This window comes from Cynocephalus volans, chromosome 4, assembly GCF_027409185.1.
Source record: "Cynocephalus volans isolate mCynVol1 chromosome 4, mCynVol1.pri, whole genome shotgun sequence".
NCBI lineage: Eukaryota > Metazoa > Chordata > Mammalia > Dermoptera > Cynocephalidae > Cynocephalus > Cynocephalus volans.
Window position 1 is genome coordinate 113,751,373 of NC_084463.1, and position 25,058 is coordinate 113,776,430.

Sequence of the window (25,058 nt, forward strand, 5' to 3'; positions counted from 1 at the left end):
GGGCCGGGACGGCGAGGGGCACGGGGGTGGGGGGACTGGTTTGCAGCCGCGCGGCCCGGGGGCGCCGCCAGGGTTGGGAGGCCGCGTAGAGGTGGCGAAGGTGGGGCGGGGTAGTTAACGGAGGAGCGAGCTCGTGTGCTCGAGGGAGGGTGGCAGCAAAAGGAGGCCTGTGATTGAAGGAGTCCGGGTCTGGGGAGGAAGAAAGTGATGGGAAAAGGGTGATGCTCAGAAGAGGGTGCCCAGGAGAAGGCGCGGGGCTGGCGAGTGTGGTTGGCCTCTTGGAAATAGGCATTGAGAAGGTTGGGGGGGAATGATCTGGGAGTGAAAGAAGGGCAGGCTTGGGTTTTGAAGGTTAAGTTTTCTGGATAAATGGGGGCACGTGGATCTGGAGTAAGAGGCACCTACTGAAACCAGAAGGTGACTGAGAGGAGAGGGTTTTAGGTGAGGTGTGGGTGAGGCTGTTTGACTAGAAGGCGTTGTTTGGCCGGTTTAGGGACAAAGGAGCAAGGAGGTTGATTTACGTATGGTAGCGGAAGGCTGTGAGTCTTTTACGAGTAGTTCAGTAAGAACAGCTGTCCCTTTCAGCAGTGTCGGGACAATCGAATGTCTCAGGTAGGAGTCAGCAGGTTCATAGGTTCAGTCTTAGGTAGGAGTCAGCAAGTTCATAGGTTCATTCGCTGCTCATCGAGGATCAAACACTCAGATTTACTGTCACTACTGAGGCTAATCGTTCTCTCTCTCCATCCCTCCTCCCATCTCCGTGACAGTCCATCTTAGTGGCACACAAACTCACCTTCTCAGAAGTAATGGCTTGAGTTGCTTTTGGTTGGACGACACTGGGGGAATTGCTTAATTTTTTACATTAAAACAAAATAGAATGTGTTGGTTTAAAGACAGTATCAGAAGATACTCTCGGAAAATCTGCCCTACGGGGGAGTTTCTCAGCAATCTTGTTGGGCGTGTGTAATATAGCATATAAGTGATGCAAGCTTTCTTACAGTAACACAAGTGAGAATTAACATAAGTACAATCCTGTTATTCTATAGGATCAACTATTTTGATGCAGTGGAATTTGATTTTGTCTTATACTTGTTGGGAAATTTTTCTTGGGAAGAGTTTTCTGGCTAAATAGGTTCGAAGTTCTTTTAACTCAGAGGAAAGCAAGACGTTTTATTTGTTTGTAACTGCTACTGCCTTTCTGTTTAAAGGTTTTGGAATTTTTATTTGTGGGTTGTGGGCAGAGAAAGGTAGTAGGAAGGAAGGCTGTTCACTACCACATTTCCAGTGGATTTAAATGGGAGGGATAATTTCTGCTTGAGGATGGACAAAGGAATTGTGAAGAATTATAGTGTCAAGGAAAGAAACCAAAGAACATTTGTTGTATAGGATGTTTCCTTGTTAATCAGATCAACAAAGCATTGTAACTAATGGATCATTCTTTAGGATGTAGAAGTAATTTTGTGGAAATTATTTCCTGTAACACTGTTTATTCACTGTGATCGCATTTTACCCTTAATATAACAGAATACCTAAGTGCTGAGGTGACTCGGAGCAGAGAAGTAATCTGAGTGGTGTGCAGTTAATCAAGAGAAGGTTTCCTGAAAGAGGTGAGTTTTGAGCCATCATTTGAACTAGGAGTTGGAATATGGGTTATTAGAGGACATGAGGATGACATTCCAGTATTTGTACATGTTATAAGCAACTGTAGAAAAGAATAAAAAATTTTTAATGTTTTTTAAGGAAAATTGAAAATTTGAATGAAGATTTAGGGTGTGGAGGGGCTGGCTTGTTAGCTCAGTTGGTTAGAGCATGGTGTTACAACACCAAGGTCAAGGGTTCAGATCCCCACACTGGCCAGCTGCCAAAAAAATAGAAGATTTAGGGGGATGTAAGGTGTGGAAACCAACAAAGCCTGTTGTTGAAGCTAGTTATAAATGGTGGTTCTGTCTGGTGGCTAGGAGAGAAGAAGTAAAATAGTTGATGATGGTTTGGAGATAGGCAGTAAAGCAAAGAGTGCAAAAATATTTTTTGATAGTTCTGATAAGAGAACGTAGTGAAAATAAGTTGGTTTATTGAGAGGTAGATTTTACAGTCAATATATAGCAATTAGAAACATTTTTGAATCCTATACTAGATTATATTAATAAAAGCAAAATTTATTGGGTGCTACTGTGTGTTTTGAGCTTTCAAGTATCATTTTCTTCTGATTGTCTATATTTTATAAAAGAGGGAGCTGAGATTCAGAGAGATGTGACTTGCCACTGTAGATCTAGTAAGTGGCAGGTCAAGATTGTCAAGAATTAGTCAGTAAACTTTTTTTTTTAATCCTTTTCTCAACAGGATTCCTGTTGGCTTTCATATAGTCTAACCCAGTCAGTAAACATTAATTGAGCATCTGCCTGACGCCACAGGCACTGTGCTCAGTGCCGGGGATTCACAGTTGACAAGGAAATTCAACAGTTAGGCCTGAGCCATTTTTAGTAGAGCCAGTAAAGAAAAAAAGGTTAGAGATTTTTGTAGATGCTGAGCAAGAAAGAATTTTGAGAAAGAGGAAGTGGTCAGCAACAAAATATGTAGCTGAGAGACTCAGAAGAATAATGATTGAAAACAAACCATTGGATTAAGTAAGGAAAAACGTAATGTGAATTTAGTCTCATTCATTTCTTCATTAAGAAAGCTGGAATGAGGATATTAAGTTATGGATTGGTACAAGGGTATTTCAAAAAGTTCATGGAAAAGTAGAATTAAAAGATAACATGAATCTTTCCACAAACTTTTTGAAGACTGCTTGGAGTTAATATTGTTTTGTAGCAAGTACACTGTTCAAATTGAAAGATTTGGTATGATCACAATTATGGTTAAATTCATAGGAAAGATGATGGTATGACCCCTTATAATGTTTTAATCTTTGGCTGGAAAGATCATTGGTGGTTTAAAAGTGTTTGTAGTTTTTGCATATTTCCAAATTTTAAAAAATGAGCATCGTTATTTTTATGATGGGAGGAGATCATTCAACAGAAATGAGATGATAGTGAGGGATTATGTGGGTACAAGAAAATATAGTCTCCTAAAATATGAACTTGGGGTAGGAGAAAATATAGTCTTATTTCAGTGCCTACTCCATATAAGCCACTTTGATAGACATGTTCCCATCTTGGAAATGACTGGGTTGTTACTGGTGGAAACTGAAAAGCCATACTGAAAGATGGCATTTGCTTAATCTGAGGGATCAGGTCACTAAAGCACCCTGAGTTACAGAGATATGGTCTTGACTCTCCTGAACGTTTGTTTTCTTAGAGCTTAATAAATGAATTTATGGTTAAAAGAAAACAAACTACTCATAGAATTGAGTCATTTTAACTGTCCCCCCCCCCCCCCCCCCCGGCCACATATCCTTCCTTCTTCCCACACATTGGTTCTGTAGTTCCTCTCTTCAGTGTGTTTATAATGGGATTAGAGTTTCAGTTCAGTAAAACAATATTGAAATGCTGAAATTATACATAACTGATCAACTAAACACTTCCAGATTCATCATTGTTTTTTGTTTCCAGTTTGAAGAAGAAAAGAGACAAATATCAAGAAAAATAAGCTTTGCTCATCAAGTAGTTGTTTGCAAGCAAACTAGTAGGATTTGCCCTAGGATCAGTACAGTCTCCTAAATAAGGAAGGGGGATTCTTGTAAATCTAGTTTTTAGAATTGTGGGAAGAAGCTTAATGTGTTTCCATTTAATTCTTCATCCAAGCACTGTACTGTATTCCTTAAATAAGTGATCACATTTTATTCTCATATAATCCTCTAATATGTGTACCCATTTTACAGATGAGGAGAATGAGGCTCAGAGGAGGTAGTAACTTTCCAAAGGTTGGAGAACTAAGTGGCAGAGCTAGGATTCAAACCTTGCTTTGTGTAACTCTGAAACTTGTACATATGAGACAAATAGCAAGAAGGACTTATTTATATTAATACCTACAGTTGAAAAAAATACCACATAGCCTTCGGTATTTAGTAACTGTTTGTTACCTTAGAAGGTGAGACTCTTGCTCTGAGTCTTTGTGTCTTGTGACACTGCCTCTACATAAATGATAGCAATTTTATGTATCTTATAGGGTGCATTATATTACATTTTCTTGCTTTAGAGACGTATGTTTTCACATTTTAGTATTTTTTCAAATGAAGATGTATTTTACAGTGTGAATATTTATTTCTAAATGTTTATGAAATGGTTATTGTCTTAAAGTCAAATGTTTCTCATAATTGAGGAAGTGTGGTATATACGTATAGTTTTCATACATAACCATCTTACCAGTTTGTTGTGTGCATTTTCTTCCCAGCCTCCCCCCTTTACTTATCTTATTACTTTCTTTTTTTTTTTGATATGGTATAATATAGAATTAAAGAATATATTAATACTAACATAGTCATTCTTTTTAATTAGTTAATATGGTATACAAAAAAGTGTTGTGATGTAGAAAATTTACTTTGAACTCTGAAGCAGCAGATTTGAGTTTTAATTTTGGTTTTGTTAGTAACTTGATGTGTAACTTTAGGAAAGTCATACCACCCCCTGCCCGCTTCTGCTTTAGTTTCTTCATCTGTAATATGGAGTAGGGAGGAGAACTTCTAAGCCTGTCTAGCTTGAACGAGCTGTATGCCCTCTTTCTAATTAAAAACATGGATGCCTTAAATACCTTTATTAAAAACTGTATCTTTAAGAGATACAGTCTTTTTTTTTTTTTTTTACTATTTTACAGTTTTTTACTATTGCTTTTTACTATTTTTTTCTTCATCTCCCTGTCTTCCCTCCCTGTCCTTTTTGTCATGATTCTTGAGGATATAGTCAGATTCTTAATTTATTAGAGAGGATGAATTATTTTTGTTATCCTACATTTAACAAGACAGGATATCTTGGAAAGCAAGTACCCAGTAAATAGTGAATGAGTGTATGTTTTATCTGAATTAATAAAATGATTTAAGGGACCATCAAAAAGCTGTTGAAATTTTATTTAAAGGTAGTTCTGCCTAAAGAATGAAAAGTGTTTTGTAAAGTTAAATTCATCTGCTCTGTGCTGGATAAATATACAAAAAAGAAAACTCCTGGATCTGTCTTTAAGAAGATCTTTGTTACTCATAGGAGAGGCAAACTTCTGTAAACTTTGTATTATAGAAAATTGCCCACAGTGATATGCACATCACCACTTTAACAGATATCAACTTGTGGTCAATCTTGCTTCATCTATACCTCCACCTACTTCCCCTTTCTTTATTTTGAAGCAAATTCCTAGACATTTTTACCAGTTATTATAACTGTAACAATAGACATGTTAATCCAAGTAAGGTGAAAATATGTTCATATAAATAAATGTATTTTGAGACTTGTGCATTGTATTGTGTTGGACAAGAGAAGTTACGTATAATAAGCTACTGTAGAGCAGAAATAATGTAATTGGGGAGACTGAATATACATATGTGAAATAGACTGTAGTAACACTGGATTGTGTGCTGAAATTGGTGATAGAGACTCTTAAGTGGGAACTGACATTATTTTGGAATGAAAGTAGGATTTAGACAGGTAAAGACAATGAGAAAAGAACATTTAGGGGATGAGGTGAGGGTGATCACATGGATAAAACATGCAGTTGGAAAAATCTAACTTTGACTTCATGGAATAAGTTATATCTAAATCTGTATGTATGTATTTGTATCTTTTAGACCTCTACAAGAGGTTATTGGCATGGTGTAGCTCTTGCATCAGTACTTAAAAAAAGCCAGTTGCTGTATTACAAATAAGAACATACTACTTTGTGAATGTATCATTGTCTTTGGGGAATTATTTGGCACGTTTCTGTTAAAAAGCCATTTAAATATCATAATACCACATGTATGAATGGATTCATTCTGGCTAGAATGTTTGTGGGTATGTGCCATCAGCTTTCAGGTATATCACTTTGAGATTAAACGGTGGCTTTTTTTGTGCGTGTGCGTATGTGAGTGTTTAATTTATTTTTTATGTTTGTGGTTATTAAAGCCTTTTTTTTTTTTTTGCTAAAAGGGAAATTAATTAAATTTATTTATTTAAATGGAAATTTATTTAATACATTTATAAATGTATACATTAATAAAAAAGAAAGATTTCAAATCTGCAATCACACATTTTCAAGAAACTAGGAAATGAAGAGCAAAAAAGCCCAAACCTAACAAAGGAAGTAAATAATAAAAATTAGAACATAGGTAAAAGAAATAGAAAATAGAAAAAAAAAATAGAGATGATCAGTAAAACCAAAAGTTAGTACTTTGATGAGATCCACAAAATTGACCAACCTTTACCTAGAAGAATAAGAAAAAAGAGAGAAGACACAAATATCTAAAATCAGGAATGAAGAGGGGTTATTAAACCAAAATTACAGAAATCAAAAGGGTTATAAGAGAATACTATGAATAGTTGTTGGTCAGCAAATTAGATCATCTAGGTGACATGAATAAATTCCTAGAAACATAACACCTACTGAGACTGAATTATGAAAAAACGGAGATTTTGAAAAGGTCTATAGCTAGTAAGATGAGTGATTATCAGTTTTTGGATTTCTGATGCAGGAATCCCTTGAGGGTTTCTTGAGGGGCTGGTTGTATGGTGGTGAACTCCCACAGTTTTTGTTCGTCTGGAAAATACACTATTTTCCTCGTTTCTGAAGAACAGCCTTGCTGGATATAGTATTCTTGGCTGTCAGTTTTTTTCTTTTAGTATTTTGAATATATCGTCCTATTTTCTTCTGGCTTGTAGAGTTTCTGTTGAGAAGTTTGCTGTTAGTTTGATAGGGGCTCTCTTATAGGTGACTTGACACTTTTCTCTTGCTTCTTTTAAGATTCTCTCTTTGTTTTTGAGCTTTGCCAGTTTGACTATAATCTGTCTTGGAGAGGATCTTTTTGGGTTGAATTGGTTTGGGGATCTTTGAGCCTCCTGGATCTGAAGGTCCATCTCTCTCCCTATATCTGGAAAATTTTCCATATTATGTAGTTGAGTAGGTTTTTCATGACTTTTCCTTTCTCCTTTCCTCTGAAGTACCCATGATTTGAATGTTTGTGAGCTTGATGTTGTCTGCTTGGTCTCTTAGATTTTGTTCATTTTTTAAATTTTTTTTTTTTTTTTCTTTTTTTCATCCACCTGGATTATTTCGAAAAGACTGTCTTCAAGATCAGAAATTCTTCTGCTTGGTTTAGCCTGCTGCTTAAGCTCTCAGTTGTGTTTTTTATTTTGTTGAGGGATCCTTTCAGTTGCATCAGCACCGCACTCTCCCGAGTAAGCCACGGGCCGGCCCAACCCTTTCAGTTGCATGAGTTCTGCTACATTCTTTTTTAAGGTATTAGTCTCTTTGAAAATTTCCTTCCTCGTATTCTGTATTTTTTCTTCTTGTTTCATTATGTTGTCTGAGTCTTCTTGTATCTCAGTAAGTTTCCTTAAGATTGTTGCCTGGAATTACTTTTCAAAGATTGTTGCCTGGAATTACTTTTCAGTTATTTCAAGGATTTTCTTCTCCATAGGGTCTGGTATTTGAGAATTACTGGATTCTTTTGGTGGTGTCATATTTTCTTGGATTTTCATGTTTCTAGTATATCCTCGTTGATGTCTGGAAGTCTGGTAGAGCTGTTGCTTCTTTTATTACTGTAGAATGGGCTTTGGGAAGAGACGTGTCCTCTTCTTTTTCCAGTCTCCACTGGTGACTCTCCTTGTGTCGCTGAAGTCGAGTGTCTGGTAGGCTGCATGCACGGTGGCTGTGGCTACTGCTGTGGCATTTGAGCCACTTTTGCAGCAGCTGTGGATGAGGTGGTGGTTGTAGTGGGCTACCCTCATGGAAGTGGTGTTTTTAGCATGCTCTTCACCTGCTTCCAGGCAGGGGGTGCTGCCGTTGGCTCCTGCCTAAGACCCCAGGTGTGCTCTGTTTCTTGCTTGCTTCTGGGCCGAGGGGGCTGCCCTTGGCTCCTGCCTAGGACCCTGGGTGCACTCTGTTTCTTTGTGAGTGTTTAATATAAATGTTAACCATTTGACAGTTATAAGACTATTTTGAAATATCTAATTTAGATCACGGAATTCTTGCCAGAAATATTGGCATGACAGTACATGAGAAATCCTTGAATTTAGGGAAGTCAAACCATTATATCTTATAATTATGAAGCATTTTGACTGAGAATAAAATATTAAAGTATATTTCATGATGCGGAGATTCTTAGTCAAAGATCATGAACCTCTCTGAGCATTTCTTCAAAGCTTTGTGCTATCTCTTCAGGAAAAAAAAAAAAATATATATATATATGTATATATATATACACACACTTAATTTTTCATACAATTTCAGGATTAATAAGACTCTCAGAACCCATTCAAATATCTGTGGGGATATGTGGATCCTGGTTTAATAATTCATTCTTGGCTTCTGGTCAAGATGGTGGAATACACGGACCCCAGTGTCACTCTCTCCTACAAATCAACCAATTTACAACTGTTAAAAAGTAATGACAGGCAAGCTGGAGCTGCTAGAGCTCAGGGGAAGAGGAGGAGAGACCTACAGAGTACACGAAGGAGGGAGAAGCCACAATGAGAGAAAGGAAAAACCACTCTGACCATTTTGAGCCCTGGCAGCATCCAGGCTGGAGCTGCTGAGTGCTTGGAGCAGGAGCCGGAAAAAGCTGCAGCTGTGCCCTTTGGATGAAGTTGCTTGGAGGCGGCAGGGGAGAACAGGGCCTTTGTGGCCCTCAGGACGGCCAGGCCACTAATAGGATTCCCGTGGCCCCACATATGAGTGAGGATCCACAACAGCTGAAAAAAAGGGAGCCAGTCAGAGGCCGGTGAGCCATTGCAAGGGACTGGAGCAATGCCCGTCCCATCGGAAGTGTTTGCAACATGGGCGGTGGGGGAGACGGGCCCACTGGGAGAACACTGGTGCACAGCAAAGACAGCTGATCTGTTTCCCATTCAGCGTAGGGCCACTCAGTGGAGACTGGTCAGGAATATAGAATTGCATGGGGTGGTCAGGAATATAGAATTGCATGGGGTGCTGTTTGACGAAAAGACTCAGGCCCAGACCAGAGTTTCTACACAACCCCAGTGCACTGGATCTTTCAAGAGCTGGAAGTACCTATAAAGTCAACCATTAAAACCTGAGCTGCATAGAAAGCCTTCCCTAGGGAATCAGCAGCAAAGCAGCAATTTAGCTCAACCACAGAGCTCAAGTATTGGTTCCCACAGGAAGTTCCCACATTTTAGAAGTAAGCAAAGGACAACAAATTAGTTCCAGCACAGAGATTAAATGGCGGGAACAGCAAATAATCCAACACAGAAATGAACGAAAAAAGAAAGTACCCACAACCAGAGACAAAGTTTCATATTAACTAGTAAAGGTCTCATTTCACCAAAGCACACCTGTAACATCTAGAAGGACTGGAAATCCCCTGGGCTACCAAGCCATACAGCGGGGAGGGCTGGGGACCTCAGCAATGCCCCCCGACACCCACAGCCAGTCCCCAGGGTGGGGGACAAGGGCCTCGGCCACGCCCTCTGACACGCAGCCAGCTCAGTGGCGACCACTGAGCCACAGCAGGAAGTGCCCTGGGATCTCCCGACCCAGGGTGGTGGGAGGCCCCAAGCCTCAGCCAAAGTTCCCTGACCAGCCCAGTGATGATCACCAAGACGCAGCAAGAAGGGCCCTGGGTTCCTGAGCTGGGAAAGTGGGGGGGGGGGTTGAGGGCTTTTGCCACACCCCCCTGACATCTGCACCCAGGCCGGCAGTGACCAAGCCACTGCTGGAAGCCCCCCAGTCTCTCCTGTGGGAATGAGGTGGGTGCCACTGGCTTCAATCCCGCCCCTCCTCTTTCCTCCTCCTTCCATCCCATTTCCTTCCCCTTTCCCCTCTCCCCTTCCCTCCCAACTGCTCCACAACAATATCCTAGAATATAAAAATATTAATAAAATTATATTTTCTTTAAAAAAAAAAAATCATTCTTTAATGTGTAGGCAGAAAGTGTACTGCTAATATTCATCTCAGTTATATTTCTGTATGTTCTGCTCTCCTTTTAAAAACAAGTGTTTTTAATTATTAGCAATGATAAAATTTAAAGCTTATTAAGCAAATACCTAATTTAAAAAAAAATTAGATCAATTCTTAATTCTTGGGGAAAAACAAAATGGTGCTAGTTTAATAAACATATAGGAATGATTTTACTGAAGATTTTGCAATAAGTGTTTAGTACTTTATATAGTAGTTGCTGTTCATCCTGGATTGACAGGAAGTAGAATATATGATGTAAGAATGAATACATATATAAGTACCATTTTTTTTCCCCAGTAGTAAAGGAAGAAACTTCTTTGACCTACCTTGCCCTTAAACAGTTACGATCTGTGAAGAAAAGGATCTGTTAAAAGTATTTTGAGATTTGCATCTGTTGAAATAACTCCTAGAAGTAATACAGGGTATTTGGCAGACAGAGGATTGGTTTTCTTTGGAGCTCTGAGATCCTAAGTGCTCATCATCCATTTAGTTTGAAAGATTGTCCTAAATAAGTTTCTTAGAAAAATGTGTTTTTAAAAACTTGTGGGTTGCACATATATAATGTAACCATAATAATTGTTATTAACATAAGCAGAATCCTCAGGAGATAGGAACAGGTGAAGTAGCTGGTAACGGGACACTTGACTCTGAAGAACAGTGCGTAGACTGAAGATGTTGAATATTAGGTAAATTGCTTTAAAGTGATAACCCTTGTAACCTATTGGAGTTAACAATTCTCCGAGTTAATATATGACTAGGAAACGACTTATTCTAATACATAGTAATAAGAATACAGACTTTGAGAGCAGAAGAGGATCTAACGATCAGTGATCTGGCCTTTCCTTCCATGAATTTAACAAGTGACCAGAGAAGTTCGTTGACTTGCCCAAGGTCCGTTGGTTATGGCAGTTCCTACAATACTTATTCATTACTCTTCGTGATTTTTGGTAAGTCAGTTGTGCTTATTTATTTTAGCTGTCTTTTCATTCTGGATCTCAGTATCTGGAGAAGGAAGTATCTTAACAGTAGGGTTTTTGCAGGTGACTTTGATAAATTGACTTAAGAATTCCTGGATTTTTATACTCTTAATATTTTTACTTTGCCATACGTATTCTCACCCCATCTTTAACACAATAATCCGTGGTTACAAAGTTTATTGGGGTAGGCCTCTTACAAGCTTAATTCAATTCCACAGCTGGAAACAGATATTGAAAGCCCAGAAAAGTCATCAGACATTTCTCTCATGTTTTTAATACCTTCCTGGGCTGATTCCTGTCTGACAGCATTTAGTTGCAAGCTGTATCTGTGAATCTGGCAAAGTTTTAAAGATGAACTAGGAAAAGATTTTTTTTCTTATTTTTATCCTTTTTTTTTTTTTTTTATTTTTGGAAAAGATTTTTGAAGAGAGGTTTTGTTACAGGATTTAGTCCTTTAAAGACATTCCTGGAGCTATTTCTTCCCACTCAAAACTAGAGACATGGAGGGATCATTGACATCCAGGTTCAAAGAAGTTATTACTACTTACAAGACTGAGGCTAATTCTGAGTACTTCTACATTAGTCACCCTATAGCAAGGGTGAGGACCCTTGAAACAATGATTATCGAGCTTTTTTTTTTTAAAAGATGACTGGTAAGGGGATCTTAACCCTTAACTTGTTGTTGTCAGCACCACGTCTTCCAAGTGAGCTAACCGGCCATCCCTATATGGGGATCTGAACCCGTGGCCTTGGTGTTGTCAGTACCACACTCTCCCAAGTGAGCCATAGCTGGCCCCTTATCAAGCTTTTTAAATCCTGACCCTTTAGCTAGGTCATCCTTTAGCTCAGTAATTTTGACTTTCAAGTGGAATAAGAACAATTAATTATCAAGGTACAAGCATATTTTAGGGACAGGGGTTTTCAACAGTTAAGTATATGTATGGTTCGTAATTGAATCATAAAAAGTATGCAGTATTACCAAGCTGGTGTTAACAAGAACACAGCCCTTCTGTAGGTTTTACAGTAGAGAAGTTACCCTACTGATACAGGCCTTGAGGACAGAAACAGAAACAAAGGAGGATTAAAATTACTGAAAAATTTAAGTTTCCTGGTCACCACATAATTTTAACGCTATAGAATCGACATCTCTCTGATGGAGTAGAGCTTGACTTTTTAAGATGTCTTATGTTTGATTTTTACATTGCTGAAAGGAATTCTGAGACTGATTTTCCTCAATGTCTAAAATTTCTTAGGGTAATAAGATCCTAGAAGCACTTTAATACTTGTGAAAGTAGAACAACATCAGTGTACAAAATAGTTGTGTAGTGGCCTAAGAACTAATGAACCTATTGAGATTCCTTACTACCAAGAAGTACCTTAAACACTGGGAAAAATAGGACACAGAGTTAAATACTGCTACATCAGTGCCTGTGTAGGCAAACAGAGTGGCCATTATATCTCCTTCAGTGGGTGCTTACAACAGGGTTTGGCACTAGAATCTTTATTGAAAAAAGAAATGTTAACCAAGATGTTAGAGCTATTCTTTTGTTTGTGGAAAAATGCCTGATAAGCCTTAATTTTTGAAAAAGGAAAAGAAACTCAATAATCTTATCAGCTTGACTACAGTTTGTACACTTTGAATTTGCATTTTGGTTCTTTATTTGTTGCTTATAGCTTACTTTCAGAGGAGGGTTTTTTTTAGTGTTTTTTTAAAAATGTTGATTCTTAATCAAAACTCTTAAGATTCCATCCACAATGGATATATATTTCAAAACATCATGTTGTATGTAATAAATATATACAATTTTATTTTGTCATTAAAAAGAAGAGATTCCAGAGTTGCCAAAATATACTAGAAAAGCTACTAGACTATTGGTTCCCAGTAGGCCTTCAGATGGGAGTCTGTCAGAAAATCCTAAAGTATATGTTTACATTGAGCCTTCTTCATAGTCTAACTAAGACAAGTTGTTTAATCTATTGGTTAAAGTTCACAGTTAATTGAACACAGGAAAATGAAATTATTATTTAGTAAATGAGGTTTTCTGGTAGACAAAATATTTCAAAGCATGAGGTCCATGGGACCATATTTTTTAAAAGGAGTTTTGGATGGCTAAAAAAATATGTAGTAGGGAAGAACTCTCTTGTACCCTAGTCCCGTGAAATAGGACCAACATGGATTAATCGTTGACAATCTCAAGAGTTAAAAGCAGTTACTTCACTTGATGCTCTTTGTGGCAGGTTGTTAACGAATTTTACTGGAAAAGAATTTGGAGATAAAGGAGACTTTATTTGGCAAACAGTTTGCAAACCAGGGAGAGTCAGCCTTTCACCAGAACAGAGAGGGAGTGCTTTATATAGAAAAAGTTCCCTCCCAGGTTCCTGTTCTGATCCTCCTGTGCAAATGAGGAATTTGGAGTTTGCTCCATCTTGATTAGTTTGGTGCATTATGTGAAAGAGAGATTCTGGCTTGCAGAGTTCTGGCCAGTTAACTCTTGACAGGTTGCAGTCCATTGATTAAGTTCAGGTGGCAAAGTAAGGCCGCAAAGCAGTTACCAGCAGCATATGCAGGAACAGGCAGTCAGTGAAAGCCTCAGACAGGGTACGAGTAGAGCCTCTAGTCAGCAAATGGCTACTTGACTCCATCCAGAATTTAGACCCAGTTAGCTAATGATAGAGTTTGGATGTCTTGTCCCCCTAAAACTCATGTGGAAATCTGATCCCCAATGTGGCAGTGTTGGCAGCTGTTTAAGTCATGGGGGCGGATCCCTTATGAATGCTCACCCTGGGTTGGGAGGGTCAGGAGTGAATTCTTGCTCTGTTAGTTCCCTTGAGAGCTGGTTGTTTAAAAGGAGCCTGGCACCATCCCTCCCTCTCCCTCCCTCTTCCCCCCCCCCCCCCCCCCCCCCGCTGCTTCCTATCATCACGTGATCTGCTTGTTCCCACCGACTGCCTGCTGCTTTCCTAGAGTAGAAGCAGCCTGAAGCCTTTGCCAGATGCAGCTGTTCCAGAATTGTCAGCTAAATAAACCTCTCTTCTTTATAAATTACCCAGTCTCCGGTATTCTGTTATTGCAACACAAAAATGGACTAATACAGCCACTCAGGATCCATCTTGAGGAATTGGCTTTTTCAGGGTTCACAGTATTTTCCAAAGATGGCCACAGCAATATTTCCCATCACATATGTGCGCTTTTGTGGAGCTTGACTGTTCTCTCATCCTGAGGTGGGGTTTATGTCCCCTTGAATTTGGACAGCGTTTTAAACCACTTGTAACTGTTGAAGAAACATAATTTCTCCTCAACCCTTATAAATTCTTAGTTGGGACAGATCCCTGTAACAAAAGACAGATTAACAAGACAAAGACAAACAAGTTTATTAATGCTTGCAGTGGCTTACAATTTTGGTTTATAGATCATCTTCATCAACGAGCAATAAATTTTAGAGAAATGACAAGACACAGGAAAGCAGTTTCAGGCTGCCAGAGGTGGGAAACTGGGAAGATAGTTTATGGTAGTAAACTAATGGAGTAAGGTACGTTTGCATATTCCTCTGGTGCCATCTCTGAGCTGATAAGAGTTGCCTTCAGTAAAGCAAAGTTTATATCCCGTCTTAAGACAGCAAGGAGTGGGCAGAGATAGAAACACCTCTTCCTCTGTTTGCTGCTTCTTAATTGCCTTTAGCTCAAAAATATTTATGTCAAAGAAGCATATTTTGGAGTGACATATTCTGGTTCTCATCATAACCAATAGAATGTGGCAAAAGTTACCCTGTGTGACTTCCAAGGCAAGGTCAGAAAGGTGAGAGATCTTCTACCTAGCTTACTAGAATACTGGTCTTAAAGCCATTAGCAGCTTTGTAAGTAATCTGACTAGCCTGAGGTTGCCATGCTGTAAGGAAGCTCAAACTACCTCATTGGGAGAGGCAAAGAGGCTCTAAGTCTAGGAGCTAGAACTGATTAGCCAGAATTGTTTAGCTCATACTTGCACACATATACATGAACACACAGCAATATTTTGCATGTATCTTTAACATGTTCTTGGACCCCCCCCCCACAACTCTATCTGCTCATTAATCTCTGAATTAGACAGTTATTAATTCTAATTGATTAAAGATACTTAATCCTCATCTCCCTTTCAGTGGAAAAAAGGAAAAGGGAAAAAAGGTAAAGGGAAAAAAAGGAGGAAGCAGAGATGTATATATCTAGGATACCCTCATGGCCACTGTAGCTCATGCAGTTTTCTGGGGGAATTTTCATATTATGTGATATTTACCATGTGCTTGTCCCCATTCCCTGTCTATAACCTTTGGCTAAGTAAAACTGTAAATAAGTTATACTTTTCTTTAAAGAAAAATAATCTAAATGTTTTTAGACCTGTATGCAGTATAGAAATAAATATATCTTGCCACGCATTGGGTTAGCTATTTACCTATTTAAATTCTGTATTATTTTTTATTTTTGTGTCAAGATTTTTTTAAACAAGGTAGTGGACAAGAGTTTCTGAGTCTGTGACAGGGTTATAGTCTGTGCTTTTCTTCACTTGTAGTCTTTTCTCCAAAAGAGTACTGCCCAAACCTCATCCCTACACATCTTAATGGGCTTTTCTTTTAGAAATACAGATTTTTTTTTACACTTCTTGAAAAAGGTTATAGGTCATGTTTTTCTTTTGCATTTAGCCTGTGGTATATCTGTGTTTCTGAAGCCTTGAACTAATTTATTGGTTTGTTTTTGAAGATATTATATCAAACAAGCATTTACTGTCCATTTTACAGTGTTGATCACAGTAACTCTAGTAATAGTTAAATTATGGGCAACGGATTTTTAGACCGTACTGCTTTCCCATTGATGCCTTTCTCATTTATACTTCATTTTTCTGAATGTTTGTGGAACATTGGAAACCATGGTTTGGAATAGAGATTGGCAAACTATGGCCCACAGACTGGCTTCCCGTAAAGTTTTATTGGAACACAACCGTGCCCATTTGTTTATTGTTCACTTCTACTCTTGTGCTACAGTGGCAGAGTTGAAAAGTTGCTGCTGAGATTGTATGGTCCACAAAACTGAAGATATTTACTGCTTGGCCCGTAACAAAAACCTTTGCCAACTCCCAGTTTAGAATATTTTGGAATTCCTGTTTTAATGGATGACATTTGAAGTTACTTTTTAAGTCATGCAGCCCAAGGAATTTTAAAAGATCATTTAGCTTAATTTTCTATCTGCTATCTGAATTTTCTTTAGTACTGCTGCCAAGTGGTCCTTTAGCTGAGAGATGTGGGAGAATGAGATAAACAGAATTAAAGCATTGATCACTGGAATTGCCTCTGATTGGGAGTAAAAAATGAAAAGAAAGATGAAATATTTTAATTGTCTATTTGCTCACCTCACTGTCTCCACTGGTAGGTTTTGACTTTGAATTTGTTTATATGCTGAAGGCACAGAAGAGCCAGTTTGTAATAGAAAGACAACTAAATGGCCCTACTTACAGGTATAGTTGTTGCCTTGGGTTGAATGTCCCCCCCCAATTTAATCCCAACTGTAAATGTTGATGGTGGGGAATCCTTTTATGGTAATTGAAAGGTGGGGCCTTGAAAAGGTGATTAGATTGTAGGACCATGTCCTAGTGAATAGATTAAAAATGATGGTTGTGGGTGTGGTTTGGAGGGCTTTAAAAGGAGAGTGAATGAGGAGGTTAGTGTCTCTCTACTCTGCCATTTTGCAATGTGATACCCTGCCGTTGTCACTGTCGCCACCACGCCACCACCAAGGCCTTCACCAGATGTTTTCCCTGGACTTTGGACTTCCGAGCCTCTGAAACTGTAAGCAATAAATTTTGTTTTTTTTTTTTTTAAATAAAATACCCAGTTTCAGGTATTTTTTTAATAAGCAACAGAAACGGACTAATACAGAAAATTGGTACCAGAGAAATGGGATGTTGCTTATAACAAATACTTGAAAATGTGGAAGCAGCTTTGAAACTTCGTGTTGAGTAGAGGCTGGAAAAATTTAGAGGCGCAAGCTAGATAAAGCCTAGCTGCTGGTGAAAGTTTAGAAGAAGAAAACCAGGGAAAGTTTGGGATGTTTTAGAGACTGGTTAAATGGTGGTGAACAGAATGCTTATGGAAATATGGACTGTGAAGACCATACTAAGGAGGTCTCATAGAAATAAGAAAGGACTTACTGGAAACTGGGGCAAAGATCAACCTTGCCAGTTCAGAACTTGGCTACATTGTGTCCATGCCCTAGGGCTTTGGACTTCCCAGCCTCTGAAACTGTAAGCAGTAAATTTCATTTTTTAAAATAAAATACCCAGTTTCAGGTATTTTGTTATAAGCCACAGAAACAGACTAATACAGTTATGATGGTGGAAATTGATAGGAAACTGGATTAAATAATGAGACCTTCAACCTGAGACTTTCAGATTCAGTGTTTAGTTTCCCTGAATAAACTTGTAGCAGCTAAAACATGGAACTAAGAGTCCTTACAAATACCCTTGTCAGTTACTGGGTGTGTGTGATAAATAATGGTGCAGAAAGATACATACTGGTAGAGCCAGTCTAGACTGCCATACTGTATTTGGTAGTTTTGTGCACTTTACTGCTTTGTGAACATGGTGCACATTGAAATGTGGTGAATCTCTCAACAGATGGAAGAGGTGCATCCCATCTCAACATCTACATTATTCTGAGGGGGAAAAGAACTTTTCTCATTCTGTTCAGGATATCCAACCTGTCTGTTCAGGATATCCAACCTGTTAGGGCCAGGTTCATGGATAAGTAATCATCTGGTTTTTAATCTAATAGGTTTTCCATTTAATAAAGAAATGGAACATTATTTAATAAAGATTAGTAGAAGAAAGATATTTTTTATTCTTAACACAATGCTAAACTTTTATTTTTACTTAAAAAAAAGATTTGTCAAAAGTTTTTCTCCAAATACAGATAAAAATGAGTTTGTAATTGATAGAAGACAAAAGATAGTGGAGAGTGGCTAATAAAGGGGAAAATTTGTGCTTCCTAAATTTTTTTGGTAACTTCTGATTTCTGATTTTTCTATTTGACAAAAGTATTGGTTTTTAAAAATAGATAGTATCTACACATAAAAATGTACTAAAGGATATAGAGTGAAAAGTAAATGGCCCTCATCTCTGATCCCTAGTTACCCAGTTCTCCCTCCCAGAGGCAACCATTATTACCAGTATTACTGTTCTGCCAGAAATAATCCATGTATTTCTAATTAAATGCGTACATTTAAAAAATTCCTTTTCTCTTTCCATAAAAAAGGGGTATATCAGAGTATTATATCTTGATTTTTAAAATTAATCATGAATGCTATTCCATATCAATATATGTTGAACTACCTCAGTCTTTTTTTAGATGCAGAGCATGCCATTATAGGAATATACTGTTACACTCTCTTTGTCACCTCTCTTCCCCTGGGTGATGGAGATTACTCAAAGCCCATTTCTTCTGAGCAGTGAGAAACCCCGAAGGGGTTAATTTCCTGGAAACCTCAAGAGAGAGGCATTCTTCCTCAGGGAAATTAACCCTGAACTGGGGTTCTGTCTCAATATTTATGCTACAGGCCAGAAAGTTACAGAAAAGGAACATAGGTGGAGTTATGGCTAAATATAGTTTAACAGTAGAGGCTGGTAACATCAGTGAAATAACAAAGTGACATTCCATAATGCAGTTTGCAAAAGGTTAAGTCGATCCACCAATAAAAAGCTTGTTCTTAGCAAATACTGTCTTTTTCTACAGCAGTTTTCTCAGTATTTTTACATAACAATAAAGCAACATTTAGGTTAACCTGCTCCAAAGGCATCTGTCCTTGAGCCAACAATTTTGCTGTGTTACAATTCTTTATCTACATCAGAGACTTTAGCCTGAGGAAATTTTCCTATCTTTTGCAAGCTTAACATTTCTATATGTAATTTTAAAAGTTAGGTTATACTTGAAACTACAGGGCTTTGGAAACTAGGCCCTGTGAAATATATTTGTTTTATAAATGTTAGTATACTCCACAATATACCATTTTATTTACAGTATCCTCTATTGGCAGACACTTAGGTTTTCACTCTTTTGCTATCAGTGCTACAATTAATACATTATTTCACATATGTGCAGGAATAGCTGCAGGATAAATTTTTAGAAATAGAATTTCAGGGTCATAGGTAATGGTCATTTAAAATTTGTTAGATATTGCCAAATTGCCCCCTATAAAGATTAAGCCTCTGTTTTCTTTGTCTACTTTGATTATCAACTTTTTTGGTCTTTGCAATCTAAGTGAAAAGTGAATCTTGTTTTAATTTGCATTTTTCTCAATGAGTAAGCTTGAGCATCTTTATAGATGTTTGAGTCATATTTTTTTTCTGCTTACTTTCCATTTATATCTTTTGCTCATCTAATTTCTGGTCTTTTTTTCATTAGATCACAGATCCTCTTTCTATGTTATAGAAATCGGTCCATTGTTTTTAATAAATATTACCTTTTCTGGCCAGTTGTGGCATTTCGAAACACTACATTTTGTGTTAGAGAACATAGGTATATAATATAAGGGGTGTGTGTATATGGCATGTGTGAATGAGAGAGGGGGAATGTTATTGATATTTTCCTTTTCATTTGTCTTCAGTAAAACAGATCATTACAGATTATCAAATAGTATTGGCATTCACAAACACTGGACCTCAGTGGTGAGCTAACAATGGGAATAGGTCTACTGAGAGTGGGGTTTCCATCATTACTTAGGAGCTTTTAGAAATGAAGAATCTCAGGCTCATTCTAGACCTAGGATCAGAGCCTGCATTTTACCAAGGACTCCAGGTCATTTGTGTGCCCATTAAAGTTTGGGAAGTACTAGTAGAGGGACTCACCTGACCTAAAAGTCTGTAGCTTCCCAAGGTAGGTATAAAAATGGCCATTTCTGAGGGAGATCTCATGAACTTGTTTTTAAATTGTCCTGTTAAAAATGTTTGAGGTGTGGGGTTTTGTGTGGAGGAACTGGAGGAGGGGATCTTCAGATATGGCTCTATTTATCACTAGGATGTTTCATTTATAGAGGGTTCTAGAGGGTCCAGAATTTATTAGTATTGAAATACAATTTCCAGTAGAGGTTATAGATTTAGGAAAAGGTTCTGGAGGAAGGGAGTGGTGAGCACTAGGCAGATTATGAAGGAGGTAAGCCAAGAGTGTAGAGTTCTAGTCAGAACCCTAAGGGTCTCCTGGGGATCCTTTATTTTCTATTTCTTGACCTGAATGTGATTACATGAGTGAGTTCACTTTTTGATTATTCACTGATTAAGCTGTACTTGTGAACTTCTCTGTATTAGACGTCAAAAAGTTTATTTTTAAGATACTCTTTCCTACATCATTGAAAGTTGCTTTGTTTTTTAATGCCCTTTTCTGGACCTCACCATCATTTTAAAATAGTAATTCTACAGAAAGCCCTCCAAATTTAAGAATTACAGTGGAGTTTAAGACAGACTGCCTGAAGACCACACTTTGAGTAATACTGCCTCCCCCATTTTCAAGGTAAAATTGAGGAAATAACTCAACAATATTCAAAACAGTCTTTGCTAGCCCCAAACCTAGTACATCGTTGTCTAGCTCATGTACCACAGAACTTCATCCTGAAGGCTGGTTTTATCCAGACACTGAGGAAGAAAGACCTTGCAGAGCTTTATGAGGCCTGATTTCACTAGCTCTGTGGGAAGTATAGAATAGTCTGCTGCCTTAAATCTGGAATCTGTTAATGTGGTGGATGAGCTTCTGAGGCATCCACCTGTTCAAAGAGCTGCAACTTATTCCCTATTCCTATAACAAGAGCTTAGCCCAGGGCAGCAAACTATCACTCCAGGGCCAAATCTCTATTCCCTGATTTTGTAAATAAAATTTTATTGGAACATAGCCACAGAGAGCCTTGAATTGTGTTTTGGTATCCATTTATATTTGTATTTTGTTTAGATATTTTCCTGAGAATAAGTTCTAAATCGAAGAGTATGCATATGTTCTTAGTAGATACTGCAGAACAGTTTCCCAAGGTGATTGTACTCTCTTCTGCTGTACTGGCAGTGTTATGAGGTCTCCAGTTGTTCCATACCATCATCTACAAGTTTAAGAACAACTGGGTGTATTGTACCTATAGAGCTGCCCTGAGACTATAGTCTGATATCCTACTTTATGAGTGTTTGAAGGCTTGTTAAGTCTCTTTCAGACAGTAAGTAGGTATGGCTTGTAAGTTTTGTCATGCCCTCAGACGTGGTATAAAACTGTTTCTGCTAAAATCATTACTTACCTTTCCCAAAATTAAAAAATGGGTATATGTGCGTGTGAATATTGCAATGTCTAGTGCAGAGATAAAATAGTTGTTGGTCTTACTTTGGTGATATATATTTTTTCCTAGTCTAAAAATTATACTCATAAGTAAATGTTTTTTTCCAGAAAAAAGGGCCATTAAAAATTTTAAGGGCTGGCCAATTAGCTCAGTTGATTACATACAGCATGGTGCCGATAACACCAAGGTCTAGGCTTTGATCCCTGTTCCAGCCAGCCACCAAAAAAAATTTTTTAGCCTGTTTCTGAAACATTACTGATCAAGCTGACTGCTGAAGGAGCGTACTGAGAATCTCTGCCATAGAAGTAAAGGAAGATGAATGAGGAAATGTAATTGTGTGCCCAGTCCTTTGTGTGTTTATTAGATTTAATCCTTGCACAAATGCTACGAGGTGGAAGGAGGTGGATAGATACATTATTTGTGTTTTAGAGGTAAGGAAACTACAAAACCAACAGGTAAGTAAACTTACCCCCGAGATAAATGGGTGAGCCTGGATTCCAACCCAGGCTTGCTAGATTCAGAGCCCCAGGGCTTCCTATTGGCTCTGGATTATTGGAAAGGTGTGTTTTCACAAAGGGCCTACTTTATTTAGCAGAAAGCAGTTTATAAGCAGGGCCTGATTTCGTTCAGTACTGAAAATGGCTTCACTAGACATTTAGTTTTACTATATTTTTCAAAGTACTGTGTTTTTCAAAGGCAGTTAAGTCCAATACAGGTTCAATACATATTTTCATGATTACATGATTATATTTAGGGTAAGGTAGGGTGGAGTTGGAAACAAATTCGCTGATCTTTGATATGTGATTATTTCTTAACCTGAGAATATTTTCTTTTTATTCAAATAGATATCTTGTGAATAAGTCCATCTAGATGGTCTTCTGAGTTCCAAGTTTGACAGTAGATCTGTTTTTTTTTAAATCTTGTTGGCTGCTTCTGGAAATGGCCCTCAGGGCAATACTGGTTAAGTCTAATTGACTTTGAATTTTAGCTGCTTAAGAGTCCAACTCGGTGGGTCTTGGCCCCACCCACCACCAACCTCAGCCAGGACAGGAATGGAACCAGTCATGGGCCAGTTGTGCCTCCTATTTCCCCCTCCCCTCCAACATCTTAGAATGTAATTATTAAAAAGAAAAAAAAAAAAATAAAAGTCTACCTGAACCAGTTAACAGTCAAATTTCTATACTGTCTTGCCAGTTTGGCCCATCAATTTTTAGTGTAGAATTATATGAAATTTTTAAGGGTTCTTTGGCTAAAATTCACCTTATTTCGTATGTTATAATTTTCTGTAGAGCAGATTCTTGTCTATTACATGCAATTAGTAAAATCCTAAACTTGAATGCTATTCTTTTCTCCTATAGTGACGAATCGTACACCTTTAGAACTGTATAGAACCTTCAAGATCGTCTTATTCCAACCCCTTCAGTTTCTCTGAACTTCTCTTCTGGTGCTATGCAGTCAGTCCTTATCCATGAGTTGATAAGGATCTTTTACCTTGCTGAAGAACAAGTAGAAACTTTTTATGCCTTCTATAAATGTGGAATTTACTTAAAATATATTGGTCCAGATTTAACTGTGCCCATTTCTAAGTATGTGTGTACTGAGTGACCTTAGGCAAGAAAAGCTTATTAAGGAGACTTGTGGGAAGTAGTATCTGAAGACATGAGAAATACAGTTTTTGTTTAATAAATTTTTCTTTTCCTTTTTTCCATTTGCTATATATTTTTCTCATCACTGATGAGTCTTCTGTAAAACTTTGTTCTTATTTTACCTGGTTGGCTCGTGGAATTGCCTCTCATTTCTTCTTTCTCCATAATCCACTTCCTATATGAAAGGCTACTTCAAAAAGTTCATGGAAGGATTTATATTATCTTTTAATTATATTTTTCCATGAACTTTTTGAAGTACCCTCATACTTGTCACATTTGTCATACTGCTTAGCAAGTGTTCGAAACAACTGGCTGACATTATATTAAAAATTTTAATTTGGGTTGATTTTAGTTTAATGCAGGCAAAGGAATTCCCATTTCTTGGCAATGAAAAGCTGTCTTTTTTTTCAAATGGTGGATTTTTGTGCTTTCCTGGTTATTGGAATAGCCTAATCTTCCACTTTAATAAATTTGTCTGTTTAAAGAACTCTTTTAAAAAATTGAAAATGAGAGAGAAGATCTTATCTTTAACCACTTAACTAAATTTCTAAAACTAATGAGACAACATGATTAGCTTTCCGTTAATATTACGACATTCATTAACAGAATATAATTACATTACAAAGATGTAGTTATATTGGTTGGGGTGCTTGCTACCTTAGAAGTTCTGTGGTTCTCTATTTGATGCCATTTCAGACTTTTTTGCATGTGACCTGTGTGTTCTCCTTTTACAAATAAGGAAATGGATTCAGAGTAGTAGTTTTATCTTAGGATCTCATGGCATCTAAGTAAGTGGCAGAATCTAGTAAAGTAAATATGTCTTAACTTAAGTAGCTTTGTATAATTTTTTTCTTAATGTAATTATAAATGCAAATATATGGAACTTTTCTTTTTTACAGCCACTAGGAAAACCCTCTTTGACAAGTAAGGCCAAGTGAATTCTTGATAGTAAGGGTGACATGGTTTTTAGCATTTTGCTGGTTTTTAGAAAGATTTCTGCCTCTAACTTTTGAACCAAACATTATAGTGTTTTTTGAAGAAAATACCTAGTTACACTGCTAGGTGATGTTTTTTAAGGTAGCTCAAGAACAGTGAAAATAAACATGAATCATATTTTACAGTCCTGTTCCCACTCTTCTCAAGTGCACGGTAATGATGATGCTGCTGCTTTTCTTGTACTGCAGAGCTGCAGCTACTTTTCAACAGATAATAGGAGCTTTTAGATATCTTTCTGTGTAGTAGGAATATAAACAGCATGCTCTGGAAGGATTGAAAGCATTTCTTTTCTGGCTTTTGCTTTTCCATTAGTTTCTGCCCACACTGGCAGGACTGTGTGTAAGATGTGACAAGTCTGGACTTCCCTTAGAAGAATTCTCATTTTTACTGGCTTTGCCTATAAGTTAGTAGGGGGAAGTATGGGGGGCTGAGAGTACCTAGAGACAGAGTTTAAAAATACTTAGTGCTTGTAAACTTTAAGGTGGCATTGTGGTAAGTTATGGGAGTTCTATTTTTTCCACCATGAAGAAAACTGTGTAAGTCATTATAGTGGTATAAATTTACATATGAGTAGCTTTAAACTAGTTGCCTGGGACTGTTAAGAAATAATTTCATTCTACAGCTCTCTTAGCAAACAATCTTTATACTGTTAAGCTTGAGGAGAGAGAATTAAGTTTGGTTAAAATTTTCTATTTCGTGTTAACAGATTTACTGTTTAGGCTTTAGAATGGAAGATGTCCTGATAAGGAAGAAACTGCATATTTGTGTTTTGTTTTGTTTTGTTTTTAATTAGAGGGAAAACTGCGTAATTTTTTAACTTTTTTGTCTTAAATGCTTATATACACCTATGGAAAATTTTCTGATGCCTCTTATGGTATCTAGTAGATGCTTAATAAATATTTGTTGAATAAATTTTTACATAAGAATAAAATCTCAGATAATTAGATAACTGGTTCCAGGTTATGTTCTCAGGACACTGTTTAACATATATTTTGTATGTAATTGTCATTAATATCTACCAGATTTGTTTGGTATATTGATGCAGAATTATTCTTCATATTTCCCATACAGGGTT

General features: G+C 37.5%; 1 protein-coding gene across 7 annotated transcripts in view; it reads left to right on the top strand.

Annotated features, from left to right (window-relative positions):
* FAR1 (fatty acyl-CoA reductase 1) overlaps nucleotides 1-25,058 on the top strand; it is a 105,029-nt gene that overhangs the window by 314 nt on the left and 79,657 nt on the right. For all 7 annotated transcript variants that reach the window (XM_063094362.1, XM_063094363.1, XM_063094364.1 and 4 more), the window contains exon 2: nucleotides 1,525-1,607. The gene's annotated coding sequence lies outside the window, so the exon portion shown is untranslated. The remainder of the gene's footprint in view (nucleotides 1-1,524; nucleotides 1,608-25,058) is intronic.